General features: G+C 48.6%; 1 protein-coding gene across 3 annotated transcripts in view; it reads left to right on the plus strand.

Annotated features, from left to right (window-relative positions):
• Positions 1-12,265, plus strand: part of RXRG (retinoid X receptor gamma) — a 105,168-nt gene that overhangs the window by 32,740 nt on the left and 60,163 nt on the right. The gene's annotated exons all lie outside the window — the stretch shown is intronic.

A 12,265-nucleotide genomic window follows, 5' to 3' on the forward strand; every position in this document is an offset into this window, starting at 1 on the left:
GATCTTCTCTATGCAATGATCCAGAAGCCTAAAGAAAGGATATCATTTCCTATTCCGATCTAGGGATTTTTAGAGTAATTTTTTTGCTATGCTTTCCATTTATCTTCCAAAATCTCACTTCAGGATTGTGTGTTTCTGCATGAGTTGATGGCAATAAAGTTATTAAGAAAAAGGCAGTACCAGGAAGGCAGGGAAAGCCTTTCCATTCAGATTTAAGGATGTTATCTTGCTGGAGAAAGACTCTATCAGATTTGGCAGGGGAATTGATTTTCAGATTTTTTGTTTTAAAAATACCCAAGCATTTGTAAGATTCAAGTCAATTCTGTGGCTGGTGCAGAATCTTTATATGTGTGTGTGTGTGTGTGTGTGTGTGTGTGTGTATATATATATATATATATATATATATACACACACACACACAGATATATCTTTAAAAAAAGCTTTTTTTGGTTGCTCGCTTCTGTTTGAACTTAAACTGAATGGCAGTCTTAGAAACGATGTTTTGCATCGCTCCAAGTGTAGTGATATATTTAACTAACCGCTTCCCATCTATCAGGTATTGTAGCAACAGCAATTGCTACAACGAAAACAGTTTGTACAAACACAACCTCTTTGAATGTTAGGCCCCTTTGGGACTGGATCTGATTCCATTCATCCATGGGTATGTCTCCTTTCAATGTGTGGGCCTCTGGCACTTAGCAAAAGGGCAGGTCCTCATTGATAAATGCGTTTGCAGTTCTTCCACTGTTCTAGTTCGATTGAATGAATGAAGATCTTTTGCAACCTAAAGTCGTGGAGGTACAGACTGCAAAGCCCAGGGCAAAACCAGCTTGTTTATCAGTCTGACATTGGCACTATCAGTGGGTGAATTTCAGACTGTTCTGCGGTACAGTTGGGTAACATCTGATATGTTTACAATGCAAAAAGATCCTGGCAGCAGAGTATCTCAAAGTCAACTGATTTAGGCTCGCTGCGCTCATGCTGCAGGGCTAAAAATAATAGTGTAGATATTCCTACTCGGGCTGCCAGGGCCGGCTCCAGGCACCAGCTTGCCAAGCAGGTACTTGGGGCGGCCACTCCGAAGAGGGGCGGCAGGTCCAACTATTCGGAGGCAATTTGGCGGCCGGTCCCTCACTCCTGCTCGGAGCGAAGGACCTCCCGCCAAATTGCCGCTGCAGATCGTGATCACGGCTTTTTTTTTTTTTTTTGCGCTGCTTGGGGCGGCAAAAACCCTGGAGCCGGCCCTGCGGGCTGCGGCCCACCCCTCTCACTGGGCTTCAGAACCATGGCTCCAGCTTCTCTGAGCCTCTTGGGGCTACTCAGTTGAGTCAGAAAACTCATGAGAACAGTAAAGCCAGCTGAGAAATCAGTAAAAAAAAATCTTGTGCTATTTTTTCAAAATGTTGATTAAATTGTTCAAAAATTGTAAAGCTTCAGCCAGCTACAGAGCAGCCTCAATCATTTCAATGAACATTTCCACTGCAACTATTTGTTTGGGTGCTGATTTTTTTTGGCCAACATTAAAACTTTAGACAAAAAAAAAAACCTATAGAAAAATATATATTTTTTTTAAATTGTTGACCAGTTCAAGTACAGGCGTTTTAACCTACCACTCAGATCGGAGCACCATGGTGCAGAGAGGTGCATGGAGGAAAAAAAGATAACAAAGCTTCTTACAAATGGGTTGGAGACTCAATCAAAGGTTGGAGCCTAGAGCAATGATTCATGTGGATCCTTGATTTTTTTGAGCTGGTTTGGCCATTTCTGATTCTACGTTAAACAGGAGGCAGGTCTATTGAAATTATACATTCAGCAGAAGATGGGGAATTCAAGATGGGCTCCATATCACCAACATCGCTCAAGAGTGAGGAAAAGTGCAAATCACAAAACGCCTTCTGAAGCCACTTCTGACATAAAAGAAATCCCGATAAAGATACTGGCTATGAAGGGGAAGGAGCAACGCTGGGGGTGGGGCCACAGTTCAGGTGCCGGTGAGGCCCCCCACACACACACTTTTAGAGAGCGTCCACAGCTCCTGATGCTTAGGCTGAGCTTTCTTGTGTTCCTTTTATTTCAGGCACCAATAAGAGACAAACGGCAGCACGGAAGAGGGCTGAGTATGTGTATTTGCCCAGAGCCTGTGGTGTGAGATAGGGGAAGGGAAGGACTGGGCTAATTCACACATGCATAGAACTGAGACTAGAGTCTGGCATCTATAAAGATCAGACCGAGAAAAGGTCATGACTCAGGAAGGTTGGTTTGTCACACCCTGAGCCAGGACCCTTCTTCCTCATAGCCTTCTGCATGGCAGTCTACCTCATTTTGTCCTTTGAAGGGGGCGGTAAGGAAAAGCCACTATCCCTTTCTCCCAAGGCCTGGGAACCATCTTCAGAGAATGAGGCCTGTTCACCTCACCTCTCAAATAACTTCTCACCCCACCGGGTAACAGAAGGATGGGGAAACCTTTCAGATCAGTGAGACTATTGGCTTGACAAGCACTACAGGTATCAATTCCAAAGCTAGAAGGGACGACTGTGATCATATCATCTGACCTCCTACATAGCACAGACCAGAGATCTTCTCCAAAATAACTCCCAGAGCAGATCTGTTAGAAAACAGCCAATCATGATTTACAAATTGTCAGTGATGGAGAACCCACCATGATCCTTGGTACGTTGTTCCAATGGGTAATCACTCTCACTATTAAAACCGTGCCTTTTTTCCAGTCTGAATTTGTCTCGCTTCAACTTACAGTCACTGGATCATGTTAGACCTTTCTCTGCTAGATTGAAGAGCCATTGTAGGTACTTATATACTGATCAAGTCACCCCTCAACTTTCTCCTTGTTAAGCAAATTAGATAGACTCAAGGAATTCAACCATTATATGGCAGGTTTGCTAATCCTTTAATAATTCTCATGGATCTTCTCAGAACCCTCTCCAATTTATCACCATCCTTCTTGAACTGTGGGCATCAGAACTGGGCACAGGATTCCAGCAGTGGTCACACCAGTGCCCAATGAAGAGGTAAAATAACTTCTGTACTCCTACCCGGTGATCCTTGACTGTATAAACAGGCATATCTCATTAGCCCTTTTGGCCACAGCATTATACTGGGAGCTCTTGTTCTGCTGATTATCCACCAGGACCCCCACATCTTTTTCAGAGTCACCGCCTCCCGGGATAGACTCCCCCATCATGTAAGCATGTTGCCAGTCTGTCAGAGACAGGTAGGACCTATCCAGGACAAGGTCACGCACCATGTTTGGGATTTGATCCCCTGTGTCCATTTATTGATACTCTCTGTTCCTGACGCAGGGGCAGGTGCCTCCATAGTGCAATTTCATCTCTCTCCTTTCTCCCAGGGTTGGGCAGAGTTTTTCCTCTTTGCTTTTCGATGAGACATCTTTTGTGGTTCCTGATGTTTGAGGAAGATACTCTTTCTCGCATGCATGCCCTCGTGTTTGGGACATTTGAGTAAAAAAAGCATCTCTCTGTCTCCCTTCCATCACACTGGAGACACAGTTGCTCAGTGTGAAGACCATGGTCATTATGCAAATATACAAGACATTATTCATTAGGTAAGACAGCAAAGCATTGTGGGAAGACTGTGTGCCCAACACTCTCCTCCCTCCCCCCCCCAACACACACACTTTAATTCTGGTCTTTGAGTGGCATTTACTTCCTCCTCCTTCCTGTGCTCCAGCCAATCAGCAGTAAAGAGCAAGCGGAGTGGTGCTGAAGAAAGAAGGTAGGGCATCCGGCTGGGGAAGTGGAGCAGGATAACACTTGGAGGAGTGGGAGAGAGCCTAGAAAAGTGTGTGTGAGAGAGAGACCGAGTGAAAAGAGTGGGGAGGATAAGCTACTGTCCCCACGGTTCTTTGCATTTTTCTCCTCTATATGTGGCACACTCTGAAGAAGAGATGGTCCCAACAGACTTGTGGGTTTTCTTCTCCACACAGCTGCCTCCTGGGGCAAGCCCATCAGCACATGATGGCAGGTCACACAGACGTCTGTGATGTGCTGCCCAGAACCAGAGCTTCCTTCTTGTTTCTAGAAGCTGTAACTTGCCTTTGGTTGTGTCAGACCCTTAGAACCATGCAATGCTTCACTGGATGGCAGGTCTCAACTGCTGTTGGCCGCGACTAAATAATTGACAGCCTGGCAGCAGGGCAGCTAATCCAGTTGGCTTTCCTCCACTCTTGGTTCCCCTGAGAGGGAAGAGGTAGCCATTCAAACCATAAATAACTCCTCTTACCTTGAATTCCCAGATCTACACTCATCTATTCGGTATAAATAGAACTTTTGAGGCAGATGGATGTGATGGGAAATGACAGGTTGTCTCTGGAGTTTTGCACTCACCGGATTGCAGAGGAATCTAAAAGCAGCGACTGACAGCAGCAAGCAAATGGCTTGCATCTAAACTGGGTGCATCAGGGCCACCAAATGGCATCAGAAGGACTGAAGGCCCAGAGGAGTTTCTGGCGACATTGTAGGATACTGTGCCCCTCAGGTTCCCTTTCTTGCTTTGAGTCCGAGACTGCTGCACGGTTATAAACGCACGGAGAGACCTGCCAAGACAGAATTTGCATAGGTCTGGTGAATATTTTGTACCAAAATCCAGGCCCTGCCGTACATGCAACTCTACCAAGCCCCCTCACCAACATTAGGAGCTTGGTCTGGTAGACCGGCCTGGAAGTTTTCACAAGAACATGTCTGGGTTTTGTCAAGCGTTTTTAGGTTTTCACTGAAAGAGTATTGGTTTTTGACAAACGGGAAATGCTTGGTTTGTTTTTTTGATGAAAATCTGAAAATTTCCACGAAAACCATTAACAAAACCCCAAACCCTTTCGTTGTCTTCAATTTGTTTTTGTGGAAAATTATTTTTCACCAGCTCTAAGGCTCTGTGCATGGATCACTCGCCACTGGAGGAGGATTAAAATGGGACACTGGAGCAACTCGCTGACACTCAGGATAGGAACGTCTGTTTGCAAAGCGATGTCAGAGAGGTCATAGGCCAATATTTTCTAACTTGGATGGCTAAAGAACCCAAATCCATGCATGAAATGGCCTGATTTTCCAAAGTGCTGAGCACTCGACCCGAGTTCCCACTGAAGTTGCCACTAGAAACCAGGCCCCTTTATTTACATTCCTGCATATGGATTTCAGTGCTTTAGGCACCCGAGTTTGAAAATGCTGGCCTTATTGCATCCTCATTCCAACTCAGGATTTTAGCTTCAGGGTGGCCATGAGCAGTAGGTGCCAACTCCGTGGGTGCTCCGGGGCTGGAGCACCCACAGAAAAAAAGTAGTAGCACCAGCAGCCCCCCCATTAGCTCTTCTCCCTCCTCCCAGCACCTCCTGTAAATCGGTGGGCCGCGCCCATCAGCTCCCTCCCAGCACCTCCCGCTCACTCTGGATCAGCTGTTCAGCAGTGTGCAGGAGGCGCTGGAGGGGAGGAGGAGGAGGAGGGAGAGCAGTGTGTGCTCGAGGGAGGGGATGTAATAGGGCGGGGTGCGGGCGGGGGGGGGGAGGGAAGGGGGGGGGCAGGGGGGGGCTGGGGGGAGGGGGGGGGGGGGGGGCAGAGCCTGAGGTGGAGCGGACGGTCAAACACCTCCTGGCAATTTAGAAAGACGGCACCTCTGCCATGGGCTCTTGGCGAAAGTGCAGTCCAGGCGCTTATCTGAACAGCTGTTCTGCATCTTACCTATCTAAGGTATTTACATGGACCTCCTTACCCCAGTATCTGAGCACCTCTCAGCCTTTTTTTAATGCATTTATCCTCACAACAGGCAGGAAGTGCATTGCACAGATGGGGAACCAAGGCACAGGGACGCTAAGTGATTTGTCCAAACTCACACGGGGAGCTTGTAGCAGAGACAGCTCCCAGTTCCTAGGCTAGTGCCCTAATCAGTGAATCATCCTCATGCTTTGCCCTCAATCTCAGTGCATTTGGTTTCCAGGCTACCCAGCACAGCCTGGTCACCCCAAAGCACAGCCTGGGTTCTTTGGCCATGTGCCCAGAGCCCTGTGCATGGATATTTGGAAAACGAGAGGCATTTTCTACAGTGCCCATGTGGCTATTTCTGATTCACCTTCCCGGGGAACATTTTTTTCTCCTGCATGTTTTCCCATGACGCTTCTGCTGCTGACCTTTCTGCTCTGGCAAAGAAGAGTCACCAGAGGAGCACATAGGCTGCGATTCTTCTGCTCTCACAAAGGCTGGGATTGTTGGCAGCTCTGCGCTGGAGAAAGTGTCTGACTCAGATCTCTCTAGCTGGGCTCCGAATGGCTTTTCTGCCTCAGGCTATCTCGGCGTCATAGTGGGCCTGTTGTTTTTGCCCCTCCAGTATATTAAAAAGTGCATTGTTGAAGCAGAGCGTGAGTCAAAAGGGGTGTGCTGGGGGCCCCCCGGACGAGCCTTGCCACGGAGCTGGGAAACTGAAAGGGTGAGCGCATTAACGGCTGCTTGCGGTAGGGAGAAGAGGAAAACGTTGGCGTGTCAGAGGCCATCAGAACGATGGTGCATGGGACAGTAGCTCCATGAGTGCCGTCGTTAATTTCAACAGCGCACAGAATAGCAGCAGACTCAAAGAGCCATTCCCCCTTCACCTAACACGGAATTATTTTGTTGGGTTGTTTTTAAATGAAAGTATCTATAGTTGAATCCTCTGACAGCAAACTTGCCCCCTTCCCCCCCACCCCAGTCATTTTTTATCATCAGCGTTTCACTATGATCAAAGAGGGTTTACCTGGGAAATGAACCCATTCCTCTTCATCTTGGTCAGTCACCACTGGCCCTGGCTATGACATTGTGACTGCCACCAGCTGAGCTGCACCTGTGGTGGGTTAGGATTGAAGGCTGCTAATGGTGGCCCACTACACCTTCTCCCTTCCCTCATTGCCCCTCCCCTGAGAGACTAGTTCAGCGGTGCTCCAGCCAAGCCTCCTCCCCTCTAGGTTAAATCAAAGTCCAACCAAATTGATGTCCCTTATTTATATCCCCACCCTCTTCTCCAGCATTCCTTGCCTGTGATCTTTGGGACCCACAATTCCCACCATGTCTCCTGCCTTGGCTGCAACCAGAATATTGCAGAGGTGAACGTGAATCCACGATGTGTAAACTCCCAGTGTGAAGCAGTTGTAGCAAGACAAGGAGCAAGGAGATAGAGGGTGCTGGCGATTCCTTTTTTCCTCTCCTGATGGGAGAGCAGAGGAGGGGATGGTTTTGTGGGAGCACTGCACTAAACACCTGCCTGGCAGGCGATAATTACGGCATTCCAGAAGAACGCCAGCGGAGCCCACTGTCAGCCTGGTGAAAGTTTGCTATGGCCTGGTGAAATTGTTAGAAGTGCTAGACCATGAATCACTGAGGTCCCAGGCCAGCCCTGTTTGGAAAAATCAGGCCACCTTTATTTAGGTGCCTAGAGACAAATTGAAGAGCTGAACCTTAGGCATCCAGGTTTGAAAACTTTGGCCTTTACAGTGCTCTGAAGCAGAGAAACATTAGTAGAAATGTTGCTGCTGTGGAAATTGGGACACAACGTGCCATGGGAATTCTGAGAGAACACGGATTTCCTGATTCGTTGGCCTGTGCTTTAACAACAAGACCATATTTCCTGTCCAGGGGGCTCTTAAATATCACACCAAGGTGTGGTGGGGCGTCGACTCACTGGCGCGGTGCCTCCTGCTGGTTGTCCAGGAAATTCACTCTTTTCCAGCTCCAGAATACCCTCTGCCGGCTGATGGCCTCGCCTGCCGCTGGCCCCGGGTCCCTCCCAGACCCCGGTGCCCTTTGCTTGGGGGTTCTGCCCACCACAGTACCCCCTCTCTCTGGGTCTCCCCTCCCCGGGGAACCTCCAACCCCCTATCCCCACCTTGCTTCAGTGGCTACTGCCAGTCTCCATCTAGCCCCCGCTCACTGGGGCGGACTGCAGTCTGTAAACCACTCATCATCGGCAAGGGGGGTTGGACCATCTGCCTCTGCTTATCTCTGGACTGCCCCTCTGCAGCCCTAGTACCCTTTTGTGGGCCCTTAACTTGGCCTGAAGCCTGGGGCTTTGCTAGGCTGGAGCTCCGTAGCTCCTTCTGCCCTTCCTCAGCACTGCTCCACCCTAGGTACCCTCCTCAGCTTCCCAGGCAGCCAGGTCCTTCTCTCTCAAGAGGCGAGAGAGTGTCCTCTTGAGCTCCTGGCTCACAGCCCTTTTACAGGGGCAGCTGTGGCCTGATTGGGGTGTGACCTCACTGTGGCTGCTTCCCCAATCAGTGTTTCCCCAGCCACAGCCCTCTCCAGGGCTGCTTTTAACCCCTCAGGCAGGAGTGGGGTGACCACCTCACTACACCAGGATTTGATGGGTCTCTTCTGGCATGAATGTAGTTCATCTGTTCTGAATTTATGAATGATGGGCCGTGAATTCCTCCTGTACTGTTGGGAATTCAAGATCACGCCATGCCTTAGTGGCGAGGTAATTTCCCTCAGATTTTCAGAAGGCCATGGAGCTGATCTATTGCCACACCATCGTGAGTTATTCATGGTCTCCCGTTCGGACATGTGCAGGCCAGAAAATGAACAGGTTTTCCTTTTCCTGTAGATTTGCTAGAGTTTTACTAACTTAGAAGGATAAATGCAATTCACTGATTTCATTCACTGCTCCATCGTAACTTATTTAGACTGACTCTATTGGATGATGATCCCTGCTAGCAGGCAGGGAATCCAGGGCAGAGACCCATGTGGTACCAGGGTCCCAATGGCTGTGCTCCCCGTCGGGAGACCTAGCTGGGCTGTCCACCCCATCTGCTCATGCTGCACCAGTTCAGCAGCTTGTCTTGCTTGAGAACCTCTAACCATACAACACAATCATAGAGTTGAAGGCCAGAAGGGACCACCAAATCATCTAGTCTGACCTCTTGCATATCACAGGCCACCAGCACCCACACACTAAACTCAACAACCTAAAAGAGACTAAAGTATTCCAGCCCCATGGAGACTAGACTACTACATGCCCCAGGCAGAGAACAGGCAGGACCGAGGTGTGCCAGTGCCCAAGGCATCCCGCAATGACAGAGGAATGACTGAGGGCTGGCCTACACAAGGAAACTAGGCTGGTATAACAACATGGCTCAGGAGTGTGAAGAATCCACACTGCCAAGCAACACAGTTAAGCCGACCTACCCCCCAGTGTAGACCGCACTAGGAGAATTCTCCTGTCGACCTAGCTACCTTCTCCCAGGAGCTGGATTATTTACGCTGGCCTGAGAACCCCTCCCATTGGCATAGGTAGCATCTTCATCCATAGGCTACAGCAGCTGTGCTGCTGTAGCGTTTTAAGTGTAGACAAGCCCTAAGTGCATGATACCAGAGCAACTGTCACACTACAGAGGAAAGCGACCCCCCCCCAGGTCACTGCCAATCTGACCTGGGGGAAAATCCCTTTCCCCACCCTACATGTAGCAACCAGTTAGACCCTGAGCACGTGAGCAAGAATCAGCCAGCCAAGCACCCAAGAGAAAGGACGCTTGGTGCCACCTCAGAGCCCCAGCCCTCCCTGCTCTGTGTCCCATCTCTAGCTATGGCACATCCCTGAGGCTTCAGATGGAGATGTAAAAAAAACCCAGCTAGGGTGTCCCTTAGCTAAGTGTGTGTCAAAATAACCTCCTACCGCCAACTGTGTCTGATTGAGTAGGTAATTCCCTGGCAGCTGGACACACAATGGGTAAAGCTGCTGGAGATACTTAGGCAGACATAAGAGGATTCAGTGACACTGCTGATTAGTGTCCAGGGCCTCATTATGAAGGGAGGAATTGAAGGTCCCCTGATGTTTAAATGGACTTGGAATTATCTCCCCTCAGTGTCCGCTTCTGCCTGCGCGGGCTGGTGCGTTCTGCAAGGTAGGAGCTGCCCAGGGTCTCTCCTGGGCCTTGTTTTTAGTTCAGTGCTTCTAGTGGGTCCTTGGCTCTGCGTACTTAGGAGGAGCTTTGTGTCGCAAGATTACCAGGCCCCGTGTGGGCTTGCGGTGGAGGCGGACAGGGAGGTGGGGTGAGGGTACTGGGAGGAAGGGGGCGGCTTTGTTTGCAGGTGTATTCGTGAGGCTGTTGTTTGAACATGTTGTGGTTAGTAATTGCATTAGCTGGGGGGGCTAATTTCATTAGCTTGATGTCAACAGTTATCTCTCTCAATGAGGCAGTGGTGAGGTAAAGGGCAAGCCTGGGTTGAGGAGTCGAGGAGCGGATAGCATGCTGGCTTCCTTTCCTCCCCCAGCTTCCTGGGGGCAGTAATTACAGCTTTGGCTTTTATAATTTCCCCTCCCTATTCCCAAGGGTGCAGCAGGGTGAGCTCTGAATGGGAAAGCAACAGAACAAAGAGAGAAGGTTGAGTGAGGGGAAGGATGGTCCAGTGGTTAGCTCACTGCCTCGGACTTGGGTGACAGGGGTTCATTTCCTTTGTGACCTTGGGCATGTCACTTACTTGCTGTGTGCCTCAGTTCCCCATTTGTACATTGGGGATCAGAGCACTGCCCTCCCTCACAGGGGTGTTGCAAGGATAAACCCGTTAAAGATTGTGAGGGGCTATGATGAGGGTTGGGGGTACTATACCTGTCTAAGATAGAGCCCACTTATAAAAATAAGCAATATGTTCCACGCCACATTTCCTCCCAAAGGCTCTTGTAATTGGCCAGCTGCCTGGAAGGGTATTTGCATTTATGAGGAATCTGGTAGAGCCACTGATGGGATGTGATATTTCTCACCAAAGGCACTAGAAAAGCTCCATGAACTCACACAGGACCACTCTCTCTTTAAGAAGAGATGGGATGGGGAAGTCAGATCTTTTTACACATTTTTTTTTTTTTGAATTCTTCAGAAACTCCTCAATTAGATTCTGGTTTTGGGAAACCAAACCCAGGTTGGATGGCATATGGATGACACTTTATCCGAATCCCTAGCTTTCAAGGCGGTGGGATAGGATGTTTGTCTCTGTTTTTAAAGGTCTTGTCCCAAGGTCTTTAAAGGTCTTGCTTGAATAACTTCGTGGAACTCATTGAGTCTAATGTTCCGCTCAATTACATTGACTTACAACTGGTAGAGTTGAATGGAGAATCAGACACACTATATCTGCCTCAAAATTACAGGGCCTTGAGCATCCCCTGGATCAGAGCTAGACATGGGCCCGAGCTGCAAACTTCAGAGCCAGATTTCTTACAGATCCTCAGCTGATGCTAATCAGCATTGCTGCTCTGAAGTCAGTGGACTCTTGTGGCCACAAGGCTGGAACAGCAAGCTTCACTGGCTGCAGGTTGGGATCAGTGTTTTGGTTTTGCTTTTCCTGGATGTTGATGATGGAGCCTGAATCTTCCTCTTTACTAAAAAAACCAAACAAACGAACAAAACTGACACTATTCTGCAGCAATAGCTCTTTGTGCTGTTTCTTCGAGAAGTGTCACTACGGCATTTGGGGCTATCTCTGCAGAATACTGGAGTATTTGTTATTTAATGCAGAGAGACCAGGTGGGGGAGGTAAGATCTTTATTGGACCAACTTCTGTTGGGGAAAGAGACAAGCTTCCCAGCTTACACACAGCTCTTCTTTGGGTCTGGGAAATGTACTCAGTGTCACAGCTAAATAGCAGGTGGAACAGATTGTTTAGCATAAGTAGTTAACTCATATCTGAATGGACCATCCAAGGTGAAATGGCCCGTTAACACCCCTTTGTCATAGGGGGCAAGGAAAAGCAGGGGAAGGCAGCTGTGGGGGGGCGGGAAGGGGCAGTGTTAGCGGGGTATTCAATGCAGGTCAGGCCAACTTAGATTAGATCACCCATGCTGCTGTTCTCAAAACCTCCATTGACTGATGTAGGCCACTCTGTTCAAACTTGCTCAAACACCTAAATAAGTGGCCCAATTATTTTGTGGTGCTGATAATCTGCAGCTTCCATTGAACTAACTGGTACCTAAATATGAACTGACAGGCGGCTTTGAGCACTAAAGACTGAAAATATTGGCCTTAGTATATAATAATATCTTGAGATGCATTTCTCCTGGCTCTCGTGTGTGTGTGTCTGTGTGTGTGTGTGTGTGAGAGAGAGAGAGAGAGAGAGAATATGTGTAACTAAGCAGACAGATGCTAACCTAGATCCACTAAAAATCAATAAAGTAATCCACTTACTACTTTGGTCCTTCCGCCTTTTTAAGGAGCTCAGAGTTGTTTTGTTTTCTTCTCTCTCTCCTTCTTTCCAGATTCTAAGCAAAAGGAAGGCTTGGCTAGATCAGCCTC

The sequence above is a fragment of the Trachemys scripta genome, chromosome 8, assembly GCF_013100865.1.
Source record: "Trachemys scripta elegans isolate TJP31775 chromosome 8, CAS_Tse_1.0, whole genome shotgun sequence".
Classification (NCBI taxonomy): Eukaryota; Metazoa; Chordata; order Testudines; family Emydidae; genus Trachemys; species Trachemys scripta.